The 19,730-nt window shown below is 54.3% G+C and overlaps 1 protein-coding gene and 1 long non-coding RNA gene across 2 annotated transcripts in view; one reads left to right on the forward strand and one right to left on the reverse strand.

The window, feature by feature from the left end:
• PEDS1 (plasmanylethanolamine desaturase 1) overlaps positions 1 to 19,730 on the reverse strand; it is a 294,224-nt gene that overhangs the window by 139,091 nt on the left and 135,403 nt on the right. The window lies entirely within an intron of this gene.
• LOC107000367 (uncharacterized) lies at positions 5,601 to 18,720 on the forward strand. The gene is made up of 6 exons (XR_003720166.2): positions 5,601 to 6,151; positions 9,918 to 10,027; positions 11,200 to 11,297; positions 14,120 to 14,209; positions 15,902 to 15,987; positions 16,669 to 18,720. It is a non-coding gene; the product is annotated as an uncharacterized LOC107000367 (long non-coding RNA).

The following is a 19,730-nucleotide window of genomic DNA, read 5'->3' on the forward strand; positions in this document are numbered from 1 at the left end:
ACTTTCTCCTCTTAGAGCCTCAGTTTTCTCATTAGAAGAATCGGGGGAAACAGGGTTGGGATAAGAGCTGAGCAAACTCTTGCGTGTAAAGCGTCTAGTGCCTACACATGTCTAGAGGAAAAAAAAGAACCGAAATGAAAACTCATCACTCACGATTTTGGGGAGATGGGTGACTGTGCTCAGGCCTGGCCACACCTTCGTGTTGTTACCTGGCCATTGAAAAGTGTGACCCGCAGCCCTCCCAGGACCCTTCTGTTTTGTTTGTTTGCTTTTAAGTATTATTTGTTACATAAGCATTTTTTTCCCTCTAGATTTTATTTTTAATTAAAAAATTCAAGCGAAACTAGTGCACGTAATATTCCAACTTTTTTTAAAAAAGGAGGTGGAAGATACATGTGTATGTTGTTAAACTGAGGAAAAATTCACATAGCCAAATAACATGAAAGTGACCATTTAAATGAACCATTAATTAGCCATTTTAAAGTGAACAATTCAGTGGCATTTAGTCCATTCATAATGTGGTACAACCATCACCTCTATCTAGTTTCAAAACATTTTGTCCTCTCCTCTCCCCTCCCCTCCCCCTCCCCTCCCTTCCCCTCCTCTCCCCTCCCCTCCCCTCCCCTTCCCTTTCCTCCTTCTTCTTTTTTTTTTTTTTTGGTCTCATTCTGTTGCCCAGGCTGGAGTACAGTGGTGTGATCTCAGCTTAGGGCAGCCTCAACCTCCCCAGGCTCATGTGATCCTCCCACCTCAGCCTCCTAGATAGCTGGGACTAAAGGTACATGCCGCCACACCCAGCTAATTTTTTGTATTTTTTTAGAGATGGAGTTTTGTCATGTTGCGCAGGCTGGTCTCAAACTCCTGAGCCCAAGTGATCTGCCTGCCTCAGCCTCCTCAAGTGCTGGGATTACAGGCATGAGCCACCGTGCTAGGACCCAAAAACATTTTCAGTCACCCAAAGGAGACCATGTACCTATTAAACAGTCACTCCTCATTCCTGCCTCTCCCCATTTCCTGGCAACCATCAGTCTTCTTTCTGTCTCTATGGGTTTATCTATACTGGAGGTTTCATATAAACAGTATCATACAATATATGACCTTTTGTGTCTAACTTCTTTCAATTAGCCTAATGTTTTTGAGGTTCTCCACGTTGTAGCGTGCATCAGTTCATTTAAAAAAATTTTTTTAATTTTAATTTTTTTGAGATGGAGTCTCACTCTGTCACCCAGGCTGGAGTGCAGTGGCATGATTTCTGCTCACTGCAACCTCCATCTCCCGGGATCAAGTGATTCTCCTGCCTCAGCCTCCTGAGTAGCTGGAATTACAGGCGTGTGCGACCATGTCCAGCTGTTTTGTACTTTTAGTAGAGACGGGGTTTCTCCATGTTGGCCAGGCTGGTCTCAAACTCCTGACCTCAGGTGATCACCCGCCCTGACCTCCCAGAGTGCTGGGATTTCAGGTGTGAGCCACTGCGCCCCACCAGTACTTCATTTTTAAAAAAATAATCAAATACTGTTGTATGGATAGATCACATTTTGCATACCCATTCATCGACTGATGGACAGCTGGGCTGTTTCCACCTTTTGGCTACTGCGACTAGTGCTGCTATGGTAATTGGTATGCAAGGACTTGTTTTGTGTGTGTGTGTGTGTGTGTGTGTATATATATATATATATTTTTTTTTTTGGACAGAAAGTCTCGCTCTGTCACCCACACTGGAGTGCAGTGGCATGATCTCGGCTCCCTGCAACCTCCACCTCCCGGGTTCAGGCGATTCTTGTGCCTCAGCTGTCTGAATAGCTGGGATTACAGACACGCGCCACCATGCCCAGCTCATTTTTGTATTTTTGGTAGAGGACTGGGTTTCACCATGTTGGCCAGGCTGGTCTCAAGCTTCTGGCCACAAGTGATCCACCTGCCTCAGTCTCCCAAAGTGCTGGGATTACAGGTGTGAGCCACAGTGCCCGGCCTCATGTGGTTATTCTTGAATAAAAAATACAAGATGCAGAAAAGGATGCCCAATGTGCTTCTGATTTGTAAAAGGAATGACAGATAAAGAAATCCTCTGTCCAGCCAGACATGGTCTGTATGGGATTTTCATTCTTGTGGAAAAATATGTAAGAATCTGTTCTCAACAGTCAACAAGGGAGAAAAAGAAGGCTTATGCAGAAAAGTAAAAATGAAAAAAGAAGACCGTACACCAAACCACAACAGTGCACACACAATGGCTCCATGCAGGCATGTGAGACACACTAGACTGAGTGATTGTATGTGAAGATGTGAAAAAAACAGCAAGCAACAAAATCGACCCCAAAACTAGTCTCTCTAGGAAGGGCTGGGCAGGAGCCTGGCCAGATGGAGAAACTGAAGTTGGGAACAGGGGAGGGAACTCCTAGAGAGAGCGATCTCCAAAAACTGCTCCTCCACCCCTCCTTTTTAACTCCCTCCCCAAATACCAGGTCCCATTGGAGCCAAATTTCCTCAGTGTTTTGAAATCTCAGACCTGCAGGCAGGAGATAGACTCTTCCTCATGGAGGGTGTGATTGGATTTTTAAGCTCCTATAGATTGAGCGCTTACTACCTACTAAGTGTTTCGCCTGCCTTGTGACCTGAGTCCTCTCCCAGTGCCTGAGGAAGAAGCTATTGTTCCCTCATTTATTTATTTTCATTGTTACTTTTTTTTTTTTTTTGAGATGGAGTCCTGCTCTGTTGCCCAGGCTGGAGTACAGTGGCACGATCTCAGCTCACTGCAACCTCTGCCTCCCAGGTTCAAGCGATTCTCCTGCCTCAGCCTCCTGAACAGCTACAATTACAGGTGCTCACCACCACGTCCGGCTAATTTTGGCTTTTTAGCAGAGACAAGGTTTCACTATGTTGGTTAGGCTGGTCTCAAACTCCTGACCTCAAGTGATCTGCTCACCTCGGCCTCCCAAAGTGCTGGGATTACAGGTGTGAGCCCCGCACTCAGCTGCTCCCTCATTTTTTTGGTTCAGGAAAGCAAAGTTCAAAGAGGAGTAGGTTTCTCTGCAGGGCGTGTGGCAGAGCTGGACTTGAACTCAGGGCGGAATCCTTAGCGATGGTGCCCTCTGCCACATGGTTCATCTTTCCGTCATCTCTACTCCCCAAGATGCCTGGCTCCAGCTGAAGATCCAGGGTTCCCAGGCCCCCCTCCTGGGGACAGGTCCTCCTTCAGCCTGACCTGAGCTCTGCCACTTCCACTGGCATGAACTGTAGCAACAGTTTGGGTCCCCGGGCCTCATTCTCTCCATCTGGAAAATGGGCACAGCATGTGCCTTTCTGCACAGTGAGGACGTGAAGGATTGATGAGGCAACATGCAAGGAGCATGAGCTTAGGGCCTGGCACCCAGGAGGCCACCCCAGTGGACCCTGCTGGGTTTCCGATTTCCCCTGTGACACCTCCTGGGGGTCGGATCCCCAGCGGGAGGAAGGATGAGGCCTGCGGTGCCTGGGTCTGGCACAATGCAGAGCATTGAGCTCATGCCAGCCTTGGCTTGGGTTTGGACAAATACAGTCATCTGGGCAGGACTCACACAAAGACCCGGGGGCCGGGGCAGGCGAGGGGCGTCAGGTTACCCCCGTGGGCTGCAGCCACACAGGTGGCTTGGCGGGTGTATTTTCTTTTCCCTAAAGATTATCATTAACCCTCACCGAGGCCTTGGCAGGCGGGTTTCATTACAGGAAAAACTGAGGTATAGGGGTGTGCAGGCCTGACGGGACGCGCTGTCACTGTGATAGGAACAACATTAGCAATAATAACAGCTGTCCTTCGGGACTGGTTCCCACGGTCTAGGCCCTAGGTGAATAATAAGCCTTTTCTCGATCCTTCCTGCAGCCTGAGAGGAAAGCCCCATGTTATCCCAGTTTCACAGATGTGCAAACTGAGGCTTGAAGACACTCTGCAGCCTCCAAGGGCTGTTCTCTTCATTCCTCCAACAGAGTGGGAATGAGACGGTGCAGAGTCTGGAATGTCTGGGCAGAAGGAAGAGCCGGAGCAAAGGCCTGGAGCTTGGAGGGCGCTGTCGGGGGGGGCGGGGGGCGGGGGCGGTGTCCCATGGCGGGGTTTCGTCTCAGCTCTGCCATGTCTTGGCTGCGTGACCTCTGGCACCCTACTGGGCCTCTTTGATCCCAGACTACCTGTAGAATGGGTGTGTGAGAAGAAAACCTTCTGGAGCGGGGTGTTGAGAACAGTGCCTGGCACATCATAATAATAATGCTGAATAGATGTTATTTTCATTTCTAACCACTTCCTCCAGGAAGCCCATCCTGACCTCCTCTGGCTCCCGAGGTCACCTGGACTTGCCCCATCACAGACCTTGCCACAGTGTGAGAAACGGCCTCATCCACATACCAGCTTCTCACCCCCACCCAGACCCTCTGATTGGGACTCCCTTGAGGGCTGTGTCCCCAGAGCCCAGAAAGAGTCCAGCACAGAGCAGCTGAGGGGGTAGGTGCTGGTGAACAGTGCCACTGAGCCCCTGCTACTCACCAAGCCCTTCACACACGGGTCCTTCATTTAGTGTCTTTCTTCTCCTAGATAGAACCTTGGCTTTGCCAAGACCAGCATAGTTGCTGCTCAAGAAATATGTGAGGAAATTGTTGAGATGAACCAGCACTCAGGGGAAGGGAGGCTTTCTGAGGACGGGGCCTTAGCAGGTGGAGCTCCTGGGATAATAAGAAAGATGCCCGGATGCGGTGGCTCACACCTGGAATCCCAGCACTTCGGGAGGCCAAGGCAGGCAGATCACTTGAGGCCAGGAGTTCAAGACCAGCCTGGCCAACATGATGAAACCCCGTCTCTACTAAAAATACAAAAAATTAGCTGGGCATGGTGGTGCGAGCCTGTAGTCCCAGCTTCTCGGGAGGCTGAGGCTGGAGGATCAATGACTGAACCCAGGAGGTGGAGGTTGTAGTGAGCTGAGATTGCGCCACTGCACTCCAGGCTGGGCAACAGAGTGAGACTCTGTCTCCAGAAAGAAAGACAACAATAATCAGTAGTCTTTACTCTGCTCCAGGCGCCAGGCTGAGTCTTCTCAGTTCCTCTCCCCAGCAGGTTAGTTCTATTATTGTTTCCATTTCACAGATGGGAAAATCAAGGCACAGGGAGGTGAGGTGGGTTACTCCAGGTCACACAGTCAGTGAGAGGAAGAGCCAGGATCAAAGCCAAGCCTGTTTGACTGAGGAGCCTGCCCTGAGACCTTAACCACACACCAAGCCCTCCCTAGAAGGAAGATGCCGCTACTGGATACATTTTGCAGGTGGAAACCAAGGCTCTGAGAGTCAGAATGGCCTGCCCATGTCTGGACACAGAAACTGAGGTTGAGCAGGAGATGCTCGAGGCGGGGTTCCTGTCTCCTAGGCCAGCACCCTGAAGGAGGGGTGGGAGACCGCCTCCCACGCCCCAAGCTGTCCCCTGCTTATTGGAGTTTCTGGTCAATACCCTGGCCTCTGTTACCCAGCCCAGCACCCAACACACTGCCTCTTCCGCCTGCCTGGAGTCTCGGGTCTCGGGTGCCTTCACAATCGGATTCTCTGTCTCCGCAGCTGCTTTCCATTTGAGCTCTTTGTGCTGAAAATAAAAAAAAATGAAAAGAAAACTTGGCACCGCCCCTCTGCTTTGCTTCCTGGGGAGGAAGGAGGATCCCAGCTACTTCTTTCCCTCATTCTGGGGCCCAGAGATACCCACAGCCTGCCCAAGGTCACACAGCAGGGTCGGAGCCAGGACCCTGGCCTTAGACTCCCCTTCCAGTGCTCTACCCCCTCTGGCCACTGCCTCTGCTATTCCTGGCTCTTCCTCTAGGCCCGTGAGGAGCAGATGAATTAGGATGAATGTTCCTGCACCCTACCACACGCTGGGCACTCTGCCACCTTGAGCTCACAAAACCCTCATGACAGCCCTGTGAGGTCCTGTCACCCCATTTAACCAACGAGGAAGCTGAGACTCAGAGAGGGGAAGCGCCCAAGGTCACACAGCCGGGACGTGGCAGAGCTGGGGTTCCAGCTCCTGTTCCCATTGCTGGACAGCTGCCACATCTGGCACCCAATTTAGGACCCTGTGGGGAGGCCCAAGCCCCGGGGGTGGCGGGGGTTCCTAGAGGGAAGTGGCAAGGCCAGGACCCTGGAACTGAGCCAGGTAAGAACAATGGGTCCTCAGAGACCGAGGTGGCAGGGCGGGGTGGCTGCTGAGCAGGGGCGGCAGGGCGAGGTGGCGGGCGGGGCCCAGGAGACTTCATGCTCCCGCCTCCTACTCCTGCAACCTGTTTGGGACCTGGGGACACTCCAAGCACTTCAGCTCCTCAACCTGGACAGACCCACGGCTCCAGCAGGAGGCAGGGCCAGCCCTGTGTATAACGATAAATATAGTGGGCAATAATCAGATTTCACGCTTACCGAGTCCTACTACAGGCCAGGCACTGGGCCAAGGGCCCTTCCTGGGTCCTCACAACCAGCCTAGGAGGTGCAACTAGGATTAGTGGCTTTTTACAGATGCGGAAACGGAGGTCCAGGGAGGTACTTAGCACCTGCTGTGCCAGGACAAAGAGCTTTGGAAAGTGGGGCCCTCAGAGGGTGGGTACCCTGTTCCCAGAGGCAGGAAAGTTAAGGTAGACCGGACTCAGTGGGGCTCAGCGGGACACCGGGGAGAGTCAATGCTCTCCGGGGGCAAGATGAATTAGAGGGAGCCCTTTTGGGTTTTCAGAATCTGAATATGGGGTGAGGGAAGCAGAGATGTGGGGAGCAGATGAAGCCTCCCTGGCACTGTTGGGAGGATTAAAGGACTTGATGGACACCTAGGACTTGGAAATGTGCCTGGTAGAGAGTAGGTGCTCAGGGAACACCTCCTGTTTGCAGAAACAGCAACTCACACTTAGGGAGCCTGCTGTGCATCTGAACCCCGTGCCTGGGTGTTTCTGACCCCCTTCCAGCCCTCATTCCTCCTCTCTCTATTTTCTCCCCTGTCTCAGGTTCATTCCTATTTTTCCTCTTGCCCCAATTAGGCCATCTTCTATGACTGCAACAGTAAAAATATTAATTAAATCTTATAACATGGAGTCTAACGTGGGGCTGTTCCAGCGTTCCAGGGCGGGCTCCCTGGGCTGTAAGCAGGCATCTCTTCACTTCTCTTTCTTCATGGGCCCCAGTGCCTGCTGTGGCTCAAGACATCATGTCCCACATGATCACATCCTAACCAGGAAGGGATGGACAGAAAAAGGGGCTTTCTCCTTCAGGATCTCACTTTTTTTTTTTTTTGAGAGACAGTATCGCTCTGTCACTCAAGCTGTAGTGCAATGGCACGATCTCGGCTCACTGCAACCTCCACCTCCTGGGTTCAAGCGATTCTCCTGCCTCAGCCTCCCATATAGCTGGGATTACAGGCACACCCCACCACGCCCAGCTACTTTTTTGTATTTTTAGCAGAGATGGGGTTTCACCATGTTGACCAGGCTGGTCTCAAACTCCTAACTTCAGGTGATACGCCCACCTCAGCCTCCCCAAAGTGCTAGGATTACAGGCGTGAGCCACCACACCCGGCCAACAATTTTTCTTAGATGTCCCAGTGGATGTCCCCTGGTATCTCAATGGAATGATGGGCTCACATGTCCACATTTGAACCAGAAAGGAATTCCTGTGGCTGACTCATGCCAATTAGGGTTCAGCCTGTCTGGCTGCTCCAAAGAGATGTGGGCTCTGAAGATGATGGGGGCACGGCTGAGATGGCCACCAGCTGGAGTCTCACTGACAGCCTCCTAAGTGACACAGTGGGCCTGGGTTTGCTCGGCCTTCTCTGGCTGGTCCTCTTGGCAGTGTCTGCCCCCTGGGTAACTGCCCCTTCCTTGAGCACGGTCTTCCCCAGCCTCTTGATGACAGCTCGCTGGTCTCGCTGGTTCTCCTCCTACCTCCCCGCCCGTTCCTCCTTGGGCCTCGAAAATGGCCCCTCTTCTGCCTTCATTTGGTCCTCGCTCCATGAGCTCAGGTGTGCGGGGTCCCTCGTGCCTTTACACAGGCTCTGTCAGTCTGTCCATGGGTGTTCCAGTGGCACACCCCGCTGGCAGACATGGGTGTCTTTCTCAGATCAGAAGACAGCACTGCCACCCACCCAGTGGGCCAGGCGTCAGACCTTAGGGTTGTTCTTCTCCCCTCTAACCTCCACATTCAATCAGCAAATTCCATTGGTTCTGCTTGTGGACTTAACCAGAACTCGACAAGTCTTCCCTCCTCTGTCTGGTCATTGCTCACCCCCCTGGGCAGAATCTCCGCCCTGGCCTCCCCACCCACCCCACACAGCCCTCCACACTCAGCCAGAGGGCTCCTGTTGGAACCCAAGACAGGTCACACCATTGCCTCACTCCAAACCCTGCTCCTACCTCCCTCAGAGAGAAAGACAGTCCCTGCTCTGGCCCCAAGGACGGCCCTGAATGGCCTTCCCCCTCCCTACCTCCCCTCCCGACTCCCCTGGCCACAGTGACCTCCCTCCTCCTGCTAGAACACATGGAGCTTTGCCCCACATCTCCTGGGTGTTGTTTTTCTGGATCTTTCCATGATCGGCCCCATCCCCTCACTCGGACCTGTGTGCCTCAGAGAGGCCTCCCAGACCATCCCTGAAAGAAGCCCTGCCCACCCCTACCACACCTGCCGAAGATCAGCTTCGACAAGCGGGACTGTGTCTTGTTCAGCACGGGGCCAGCACAGGGCAGTGCCCAGAACGCAGCGGCTGGTGCGCAGCGGCTGGCGCCGGGCTCCGTGGGTCCTCCCACAGATGCAGTCAGTGGGACGGTGTCTGGGTCCCAAGGTGACCCCCAGGCTGAGGTCACCACCTTTCCCCTTCCAGGATCACTGCCTGGATGATGGTGGGTGTCCCAGTGGTGGGGAGAGCAGCTCTGAGCCTCCACCGTGCCCAGAGCAATGGGCACTGGAGCCTGGAACCTTCATTCCCATATCACAGAACCTCCAGGAGTCTGGAAGGGGACAGTTGAGACAAATGGAATTTAGGAACTTTTGGTCGGTGCTCAATGTTCCCTCTGGGGACATCTTGTCTGATGGTTGTTGTTTTTGTTTTCTCTTTTCCTGAGCTGTGGTACCTATTGTTCAAACAGAGGACCCCGAGCGCTGGCCTGCCTCACTCAGGCACAAGCACCCGAGCTGTCTGGCAAGGTGGAAATCCACCACAGCCAACTTCCCCTTGGGGATTCCACAGGAAGGACGTGGCCCCTCTAACCGAGGCGGATGTATGGTCTCTCCATAGATTCCGCCTGCATAATCTCATGGCCGCTTCAGCTGGGTCTCATGGGGCCACCCTGTGGCCTGCGTTCAGGGACCACATTGTAGCAACAGGGCTGCGTTAAAGCTGGAATCGCACCCAGCAGACTCGGCCTGGGGGGATCCACCAGCCCACATCTCCCCCCACTGACACAGCCACCTGGCGATTGGCTCTTCTCTCTCCAAAGCCGTATTTGTTCTTTTTGCTGAGTATGTGCAGCTGAATTCTCGTTGGTTAAAGCGCCTGCGCGGTGGCTGCCCTGAATACAAAAAAGATCAAGGGGGTGCTGTCCTGGTAGGTATAAGGAGTGGGGGCCCCCCACCTCTACCACTTCTCCAGGTGACCCGAGGGCCAGTCCTTAGAATACCACCAGGCTCAGTGGAACCCAGTTTGAAAGCCCATGATCAAGGTCCATTCCTTTGGTCTCCATCCGGGAAAGTGAGGGAGAGATGAGGGAGGGGGCATTTTGAGGACCAGAAATGGCGTGGCAGAAACAGCCAGCCTGGAGGAGGGGGTCTGGGCAGGGCAGGACCCAAAGGCTGGAGCAGGAGGTATCTGGCGAGGCTGTCTGGGGGATGTGATTTCCCTGTCCCCTTCGTTCATTCTTCATCATTCATTCATCCATTCTACACATATTATGAAGCACCCACTGAGCTGGAGGTGACAATGATCCCTGCCTACAAGAAGCTCCTAGGCCGGTGGGGGACATGAACACCCTTCAAAATGTCAATCTGTGACTGCGACAAGTACAAGGTGATTTGCGGGTCAGTAAAGGGGGAAGGAGGTTGGTGTGGTTAGGGTGTTCGGGAAAACTTCCTAGAAGCTGAGCTGGGAACTGAAGGGTGAGCAGAGGCCAAGTACATGAGAAAGGGAGGAACGAATATTCCAGCAAGTGGACACAGCACGTGCAAGGGACCTGCTGTGAAATGGAGCAGAGTCGGAGGGGCTAACAGGCTCCCAGTTCCACGTGGCGGAAGCTTTGCAGTGAGGGGCAGGTGTGGAGAGGAAGGCGAGGTAGGGGCTGGACAGACTCCCAGTGAGAGCAGCCCAGTCTCTATGCCAAAGGCAGAGGGGTTCTTGGGAGGGTCTGAGTCAGCAGCACCAGCTTCTTCCTGAATGCTCCAGGGCCTGGGGCCAGGGGTGGGCATCTGGATTTGATCGTCAGTGGGATAGGAGACAGGGTCCCCTGGCACTTCTGCCCATCTCTGCCTTCCTGGTTTGGGTATAACAATCACTGTCTCTTTGTCTTTCATGATTTATCTCATTGAACCCCCACCCACAGACCAACCCCTGCAGGTGCCAGGGGTTGAACCCACTTGTCAGATGGGGAAACTGAGTCTGTGATATGTTCCCATGGCCCCACCCGCTTCCTTCTGCCCAGAGAAAAGAGGAACAGGGAACTGATGCCCATGGTCAGCTGGGAAGAGTCTGGGCAGGGAATGGGGAGGGTGGGGCCCTCGGGGGCCTGTGTTCGGGATGGGCAGGGGCCCTGCTTCCGTTTAACCACAGCCCTGTGACATGCCCCAAAAGGGAAGCAGCAGCCGCCTATCCTCACCCCTCTGTGCCCTAGGGAGGGGGCTGGGGATGCCTAGGGGTGGGGAGCAGGAGTCTGGGGAGGCCTCACCCTCCCACCCCAGGCCTCGAGTCTGGGTTCTTAGAGAACTCTGGGGTCAGCTGAACCCAGCTGGTGACCTCCATCAAGTCCCATGAAGACCTTGGCTTCCTGTTCTGTAAATGGAGGATCAGTCTCTCTTGCGGAATGTTCTCAGATTAGCACACAGTGGGTCCTCACTGAATGGCTAGCCAGCAGTTGTTGGTTGAATAAGCTAAAGGTGTTTTTCTCCTTGAAAGGAGTAGCCAATTAGATAAGGAACCCATGTATATGACATTCCACACATATTTATTGAGCACCTATTATATTTCAGGCATTGTCCTGGTACTATGGAGCAATGAACAAACAAGACAAAAATGCCCCCATCACCTTTGGAGCCCACATCTCTTCGGAGCTGCCCTACATTTCCTGGTTTGTGGCAGACATTACTAATTGATCATCTTTCCTACTGAAACCAGAATTCTCTCCAACCCCGTCGTGCACCACTCAGGGACTGACATATGGTGGGGAGCGGCCTGTCATCCCCAGGGAGGGGTGGCACGTGGGAACTCAGAAGGTCTCCGTGAGAATCTTCTAGCTGATTTAAGCAGCTTCCTCTCAGTCTCTTTCAACAAATATTTACTGAACACCTACTGTGTGTCCAGTACTTTGCCAGGCACTGGGGATACAGCAGTGACCAGGGTGGACATTGTCCTTACCCTTGTGGAGCTGATGTTCTGGTGAGAAAGACAAACAAAGAAGCAGACACTTCCAGACATGGATATGTACTACAAACACATGCCAGAGGCGTGGAGCGGAGGGTGACAGGGGAGGAATCTGGGGTAGCTCGGGGTTGGGGGTTCTGGAGGGAGGGCATTTACTGAGACCTCACTGAGATGCAGCCACCAAAAGAAAATATGGGGGAAGGTGTCACAGGCAACACAGCAAGGGCATAGGCCCAGAGTGGGGAATGAGGTTGATAGATTTAAGGGACAGGAAGGAACTAGTGTTGCTGGCGGGGTATGAGTTTTGGGGAGAGAAGCAGGAGAGGGTGGTGGAGACCAGGCTGGGGCCATACATCAAGGGCTCGGGGCCAGGGGTGAGCTCTGGATCACATCTCCAATGGGATGGGCAGTCACTGGAGGGTCAAAGCAGGGGAGAGACTCGGGCGGGATCCCATTTCAGATCCCTCTGGCTGTGTGAAGCAGGGACACCCGGCCGGAGATGGCCGCAGATGTCCAGGCAAGCGAGGATGGCAACTTGGACGGGGGTGATGCCAGCGAATGTGGGGAGAGATGGCCAGGCCTGGCGGGAGGCCCAGGGCTCTGCATTCCGTTTCATTTTTCCTTTTACACAATCCCCACCCCCCCACCCCGGGCACTCTGGGTCACTGGACTTTCCCTGGCACTGCTGGTGGGGCCCACAACCTGCTGGTGATCTGGCCTCTCCGGTTCCCAGCTGGTTCCCTGCCCTGCCCTGGACCCTTCCTCTCCACGGACAGACCCAGCTCCAGTTCCTCTGTCGCTGTTTCCCAGCACCTCCTGCCCCAGCTCTGCCTGGGCCCTGCTGATCTCCTAACTCTGCCGCTGCTCCAGCACCGCACCCCCCACTCCAGCCCTGCTGGCTGCCTGGGAGCCGGCAGATGCTTCCTCTGAGCTGCTTTTTCCAGATCAAGTTTGCCTCCAAGGAAGTGAGCCTGAGACTCCCAGTCAGTTGGGGGAGACAAGTTCGAGGGAAGTACCCCAAGGTAGCTTGCCAGAGGGCAGCCTCGCTCCTGGGCAGATTTTTCCTCTGGTCCAGTTTGTTGCTGGATGGAGCAGGCAGATCTACCTTCCCCACTGACTCAGGCCTTGGGTGCTCTGATGGAGACTGTGGCTGGAGAGCTGTATTGAGCAGGGCTCTGAGGCTGCATCATTTGATTAGTAATGCCTGCTGTGGACCCAGGATGGAGGATAGGGGCCACGCCGGCCTCATCTGTGTGTCTGCAGCACCCAGTAGGTCCTCAGGTCTGCGCTCCCCTGTTGTGCCTCTAAATCTTCAAGTATAACAAATGCTGTTTGAAAATATCATATGGTGGTGGGCCGAGTTGGGAGGATCGCTTGAGGCCAGGAGTTCCAGACCAGCCTGGGCAACAGAGTGAGAACCCATCTCTAGAAAAAAAAAAAAAAAAAAAAATTACCTGAGTGTAGTGGTGCACGCCTCTAGTCCCAGTTACTTGAGAGGCTGAGGTGGGAGAATTGCTTCAGCCCAGGAGATTGAGGCTGAAGTGGGCTATGATTGTGTCACTCCACTCCAACCTGGGCAACAGGGCAAGATCCCCCATCTGTCCTAAAAAAAAAAAAAAAGGAGAAAAAGAGAAAATACCCCATGGCCTTGGTTTCCTTATCTGTGAAATGGGGATGATTATGACAAGCCCCCAAAGGGCTTCCCCACACCCTGGCAGTGACTGACACAGAGGCCTTGAGAGCTATGTGTTCCAGAGTCATGCAGCTGGTACATGGCTGAGCTGGTGGGGTTTGAACTCTGGGCCCCTGAGTCAGGGAGATCAAGCGGAACAGTTGGGCCGGGGAGGGGAAGGTGCTGCCCAGAGCTCCCAGTGACCTTGGACCCCACTTCTCCTTTCTGCCCAGTGTACTCGGCACACAGGAAGCCTGGCGGGGCCTCCCTTGCCCATCCTGTCTGCAGCCGGGTGGACACGGGGTCCCGGCGTCACCCACCGCCACCCAGGCCTCCCCCTTCCTGTGTTGTGCAAGACGAAGTGTCCCCTGTGTGGAATGGGCAGGCGGCTCTGGCGATGGGTGGACGGGTGAATAGGGCCCTCTCAGGCGGGGTCACTGCCCGCGGTTACCGCTAGCAGGCCTGGCCTAGGCCTCCGCCCCTTCCTCCTCCTTCTCCTCCTCCTCTGTTTCCCCAAAGTTCAGGCAGCCTTAAGCAAGAGGCTGTGGGACCCAGGAAACTGGGGAGGCTGTCCAGCCACCATCTTGTCCCCACAAAGCAGGCCTAGGCTTGGGCGGTCATGGAGAGGTCCTAAACAACAACAAAACTATAATAATAATAATGAGAATAATAATGAGAATAGCTATTATAGTGGAGTGGCTTCTACGTGCCAGGCATGCTCTCATTTAACCACAAATACATAAAAAGCACCTCCTATGTGCCACATGTGATTCTCAGACCTTTACCTCATGTCCCATCGAATCCCCACCAACCCTTGTGAAACAGTTTTGTTTTTTTTTAATGATTCCTTTCTTCAGAGTAGGAAACTGAGACTCTGAGAGATGAAGCTACTTGCCAACGCCACGCAGCTCAGCCACATCCCACTGAACATCATCCTGTTCCCTGGGGTGAGTGCTGTTCTGGAAGTTGGGGGCTCAGAAGCTGTTGGTGCCCAGCTGGGAGGTCGCCCTCGCAGCTGCTATTCGGAATCTCTTGCCCAAGGGCTTGGGCAAGAGTGTGGGAAATAAGTGAGAGGCTCTTGCCAGTAGAGGTGGGGTCTGGTTGTGCCCCCACCCAGCTTCCTTGCTTCTGGCTCAGGGGACAGTGGGAAGGTACTTTCTGTGAGTTCTCCCAGAGGTCCCTGGGGGTTGGGCTCCTGTTGCCCAATGAGGAGACCTGCTCATCCACCTTCCTTGTGTCGCTTCCTCACTCCCTCCTAGTGTTTCTAGAATCACCTCCCAAATATCCCGCTTGCACCCAAACCCTTGTCTTGGCTTAGCTTCTGGGAGCCGACCTCAGCCAGCTGCTATAATGCTCAGGGCTTGAGAGCTTTGGAATCAGGTGGACCTGAGTGTGAATCCCAGCCCTGCCACTTAACCTGAGTGTGAACTTGGGAGCCTGCCCCACCTCTCGGAACCTCAGTTCCTCTGTCTATGAAAAGGGAACTTACGTGCAGAAAACCAAGTGACTATGAGGGGGATGGGGCAGTGTGAGATGACAGGACCAGAGCACGTTCCTGGCTGCAGAGCCCACAAGTCACGCTGTGAGAGCTTTTGGGGTGGTATGGGGACAAGGGCGCAGAGGAAGAACCAGTCGCGAGTCCTCAGCCCTGTTTGACTGATGGGGGACGGGGGTGAGTGGGAAAGAGGTACAGCGTTGTTCCACCTTCCCCACCCATCACCCCTGAGATTCCAAATGCACATTGGGACCAACCCAGGGAGCTCAGCGGATGTTCAGGGTAGGGCAAAGAACAGGTGCCAAGTTTGCTCCCTGGGGGGTGAGACTGGGTGGCCGGACGAGCTGCATCAGTAGGACTTTCACCAGGTAGACAGCAGGCACCTCGTCCCCGCAGATCACAGCTTCCAGGGCCACCTGTCCACAGAATCCCTTCCCTGATCTGTGCTCAAGGCCGGGGTGTGGGGAACTGGGTGTCCTTCTTTTACCCTGGGTGGGGCCTCATGCTCAAAGGGAGCTCTGTCTACCCCCACCACAAACCTGCGGTTTCCCTGCTAGAGCGATGCAATCCCAGCCACCTGGCTGCCCAGGCCCCCAACCGGGATTCTCTCTCTTGTTCCCATGGGCAGCCCATCAGCAAACTCATCCACATGTCCAAGAGTCCACCTCACTACCCTGCCCTGCCCTGGTCCAGCTGGGATGGATGTTTGCAGTGGTCTCCTCATTAGTCTCCCTGCCTCCTCTCTCGACTTCCTAAGCCAGAGGAATTCTGTAAGAGCTCAAGTTAGATCCTATCCCTTTTCTACTCAGAACCCTCCACGGCTCCCAACTCACTCAGAGCAGAAGCCCACAGGGCCCGCAGGATCTACGCCCCAGCCCCGCCTAACCTCACTGCCTCTCTCTTCGCTGCTCATCCACAGCCACGGTGGCCTCATCTCTGTGCCATAAACTCGCCAATTATCCTGCTGCTGCCTCAGGGACTTTGCAGCCACTCTTCCCTCTGGAACAGAGGACATTTCTGCCAGCTCTGCCCATGGTGGACCCTTGTGTAGGGTCAGGCCTCTGCTCCAAAGTCACCCCTGGGGACGCTTTCTCTGACCAGCCCCTCGTTCCTATGGCCTCATGCTGTTTTTATTTCTTCCTAGGACTTAGCACGTATCCTAGAAATTAACCTGCTGGTTGATCCTGTTTCTTGTCTGTCTCTTTCCAGTGGAATGTCACCATCACCCAGGTGGGGATTTTTGTGTGTTTTGTTCACTGCTGTACACCCAGCCCCCAGCACAGCGCCTGTCCAGGGCAAGTGCCCAGTAAATACTCGGGAACCAGAGCATGCATGCATGGATAAATATTTCTTTGGCAGATGAGGGGGCTGAGGCTCGGAGGAGGCCCCGGGGGTCTCAGACTCACAGCCCAGTGCTCTTTCTGCTGACACACCCTGGTCTCTGGAGCAGTTTGTTACCTGTTCAACAACAAAGAGGGCGTGCCTGGTTAGGGGTCCTGCGTGCAAATCGCAGTCCCTGCGTGTCAATCGCAGTCCCTGCGTGTCTTGGCTGGAGGTCACCACCCTCTCTGCTCCAGGGCCTGTAATTACCACTTACCCTGGTCAGTGGGTCCGAGAGATTCCCCATGTAGTCAGGGCTGTGGCCAGGGTGCTCACCTGGCCCCCGGCAGGTCCCATGGGCACTGTCTGGTCAGGCTTCGTGGCTGACATTCCAGGTACATTTCTAGCCCTGGGCTGCCACGGGCAAAGGGTGGGGAGAGGGTCGCGGGCTTCAGGCTGGACAAACCAGTCAGCCTTCCCAGCTGGGCCACCTCACCACCCACTTCCTGTGGGGCTCCTTGAGGCCTGGAGGGTGGAGGGGGCCTCTGTTCAACCCTCACCCGTGCCCTCTTCCCTTCTCTCCCTCGGCAGGTCCTCACAGCACCTCCTGCAAACAGACCTCCGACCCAAGCCCTTCCTTCTGCCTCCACTGCCACCATTGCTGCTCATCTCTGCCGGCACAGAAGTCTCTTCCCTAGTTCTCCAGAAATCCCCTCTCCATATTCAGCGAGAGGGAGCTGTGAAAACTGCGGGCCAGCCCACACCAGTCCCCGGCAAAGTCCTCTCTAAGGGATCCCGTTGCTTGGAGAATAAACGCTCGGATTCCTTCCTTGGCTCTCGGGGCCTCCTCTCTGACCTCCCTCTGTCTCCTCTCCCAGCCTTCCTCCTCACTTACCCTCCAGCCACTCTGGCTTCCTCTTTGCTCCTGAAACAGCCTGAGGCCCACACTGCCCCGGGCCCTTTGCACTGGCTGTTCCCTCTACCTGGAACACTTCTCCCAGGCTTCCACAGGGCTCCCTCCCGCAATTCCTTCGGGTGCCCACCTGGGAAGCCTTTCCTGACCGCCCCCCACTTCCTTCTGAGCACGGTAGGGTCTTTCTACCCGGTATACGAGGGCAGGGATTTTTGTCTGCTGTGTTCTCTGTGTGCCCCAGTGCCATCACAGTGTCTGGCAGATGGTAAGTGCTCGACACACATCGGCTGACTGCCTGAATGAACAACTCTATGAGCCGATGGCAGATAAGGACACTGAGGTCCTCTGGGGTAGGTGACCAGCCCAAGGCCACACAGCTGGTTTGAGATTAGGCCAGGAGAGGAGCCCGGGTTGGTCACATCCTGGAGCTGGCGTCTTGGAAACTGCATCAGGAGAATAACAAAGATGAGACGCAGGCTCTAACAAGCGGATACCAGCGACTCTTGCCCCGCCAGCCCCAGCCCTGCGGCCTTGGGCCCTTCCAGGAGTCATGGTCTGCCTGCCTGGGGCATTCCAGGCTTCAGCCCAGGTCCTGCGCTTTCTATTTTGAGTCTCTTAGTCCTGAGGACTGTGTGTTCCCAGCAGGCGGCACGGGCCAGAGGCTGAGCCTGGGTGTGGCTGTCACCCTATCTGGGGCCAGGGACCCAGATTCCCGGGCCCTTAACCTGTTGGCTGCTGAGGGCTCTGGCATAAGCCCTGTTCCCTGCTTGATTGTCTCCCCTTCAAGCCCCTGCCCTGGTGTCTTCCAGGCATGGTATCAGCCCATCTCATCTTGGATTATATCCCTGTTTGGCCCCATTTGAATCCTGGCTCTGCCCCTTTCCAGCAATGTGACCTTGGGCAATTCACTTCATCTCTCTGGGTCTCAGTTTCTTCATCTGGGAAATGGGGACAATAAGAGTACCTGTCTCTGGCCATGTGTGGTGACTCACGCCTGTCATCCCAGTGCTTTGGGAAGCCGAGGCGAGAGAATTGCTTGAGACCAAGAGTTTGAGATCAGCCTGGGCAACATAGTGAGACCCCTGTCTCTACAAAATTTTAAAAAGTTAGCTGGGCATGGTGGTGTGCGCCTGTAGTCCCAGCTATTCTGGAGGCTGAGGCGGGAGGATTGCTTGAGCCCAGGAGTTTGAGGCTGCAGTGAGCTATGATTACGCCCCTGCCCATTAGCCTGGGTGATAGAATGAGGCCCCATCTCTAAAAATAACAATACTAATAATAAAGAAAAATGAAAACAAGTACCTGTCTTCTGGGGTTGCTGAGGAGATTCAATGTGATGAAATTGATGAGAGTGCCCTGCACGGAGCTGGAAACTCAGAAATCCTCAATAATGAGTTCCCCCACCATCAGCAGCTGGTTTAAATATAAAAACCGTCATGGCCTCTGGAGAAACAACAAGAATTTGAAGGAGCTTCTCTGCACTGGCCACCCTGCACCCTACACCCTTACTTCCTCCCCTCAACTTGCCTGGATTTATCGACCCCCACTACCCCACTGGTTGCCTTCTCTCCACCTGGCACATTTCGTATGAATTTGCTTGTTGGTTTCTTGCCTATCTCCCCAGTAGAACATTGGCTCCATCAGGACAGGAACTTTTGTCTACCTTATGCACCTAGTGCAATGCCTGGCACACAGTCAGTGCTCAATAAATGTTTGTTAAAAGAACCAATAAATGAATAGTGATCTGTCTGGGGAGAGGAGCCCTGAGCTCACCTCCCTCCCCAAGCCCAGGGCTCTCGGGTGCTTGTTGGTGTCAGGCCCAGGCCTCCTCTCATCAAGCAGCCAGTAAAACTGCCCTGGTTGGCGTTCTCATTTCACAGATGGAGAGACTGAGCCCAGAGAGGGAGAGTCGCCTGTCTGATGTCACACAGAGGTCGGCACCTGGGCTGGGATTCCAGCCCAGGATCCTGTGGGGTGGGGGGCAGTGGATCAATCTTTTCCTGGAGGGAGTCAATGGTGATGGTGGGAATGGGTCAGGGGTGCTGGCAAGAAGGTTCCAAGGCCCCCAGGAGGGAGGGAGGCATGGGAGATGAGTTAGTCCCTCTTGAGTTCCATCTCTTTCTGTGTCTGTTTCTGCCTCTTTCAGTCTCCTTGTATTTCTCGGTCCCTGTCTTCGTCTCTCTTCTCTCTTCCTTGCGTATCTGACCCACTGCACAGGAGGGGATGCAGGCACAGACCCCTGGCTTGGGGGCTGCAGTTGGGGCCAACGAGGAGATTGACATCTGGGGTTGAGCTGGGACTCTGAAGCCAGACCCTGCAGCCAGGGCAGCATGCCAGTCTTGGCTCCACACTCCAGGGATAGCCTTGGAACGTCAGGCAGTTCAGAGAGCCCAAGGCCTGGTCCTGGAGACCTGGGTTCCAATCCCAGCTTTGCCACATTCCAGCCTCGTGGCCTTGGGCCCTTAGCCTTTGTTCCTCTAAAATGGGACCATTGAGAGCCCGATCTTAGCGTTTTATGAGGAGGAACGATGTGAGGGCTGTGCTGGGCTTCCTGAAGCCCTGTGTGGCCTGGAAAACACTCAATAAATAACTCAGTATAATGATTTCTTCTAGCAGATGGAGAAAGCGAGAGTTAAAGAGGCCCAATCATTTCACTCACTCATTCCTCAAACGTTATTAAGCACCTGCTATGCACCAGGTGCTTTGTTTTGTATACATTAACTCAGGGTTCAGCAAACGACAG

This window comes from Macaca mulatta, chromosome 10 (genome assembly GCF_049350105.2).
Source record: "Macaca mulatta isolate MMU2019108-1 chromosome 10, T2T-MMU8v2.0, whole genome shotgun sequence".
Lineage (NCBI taxonomy): Eukaryota > Metazoa > Chordata > Mammalia > Primates > Cercopithecidae > Macaca > Macaca mulatta.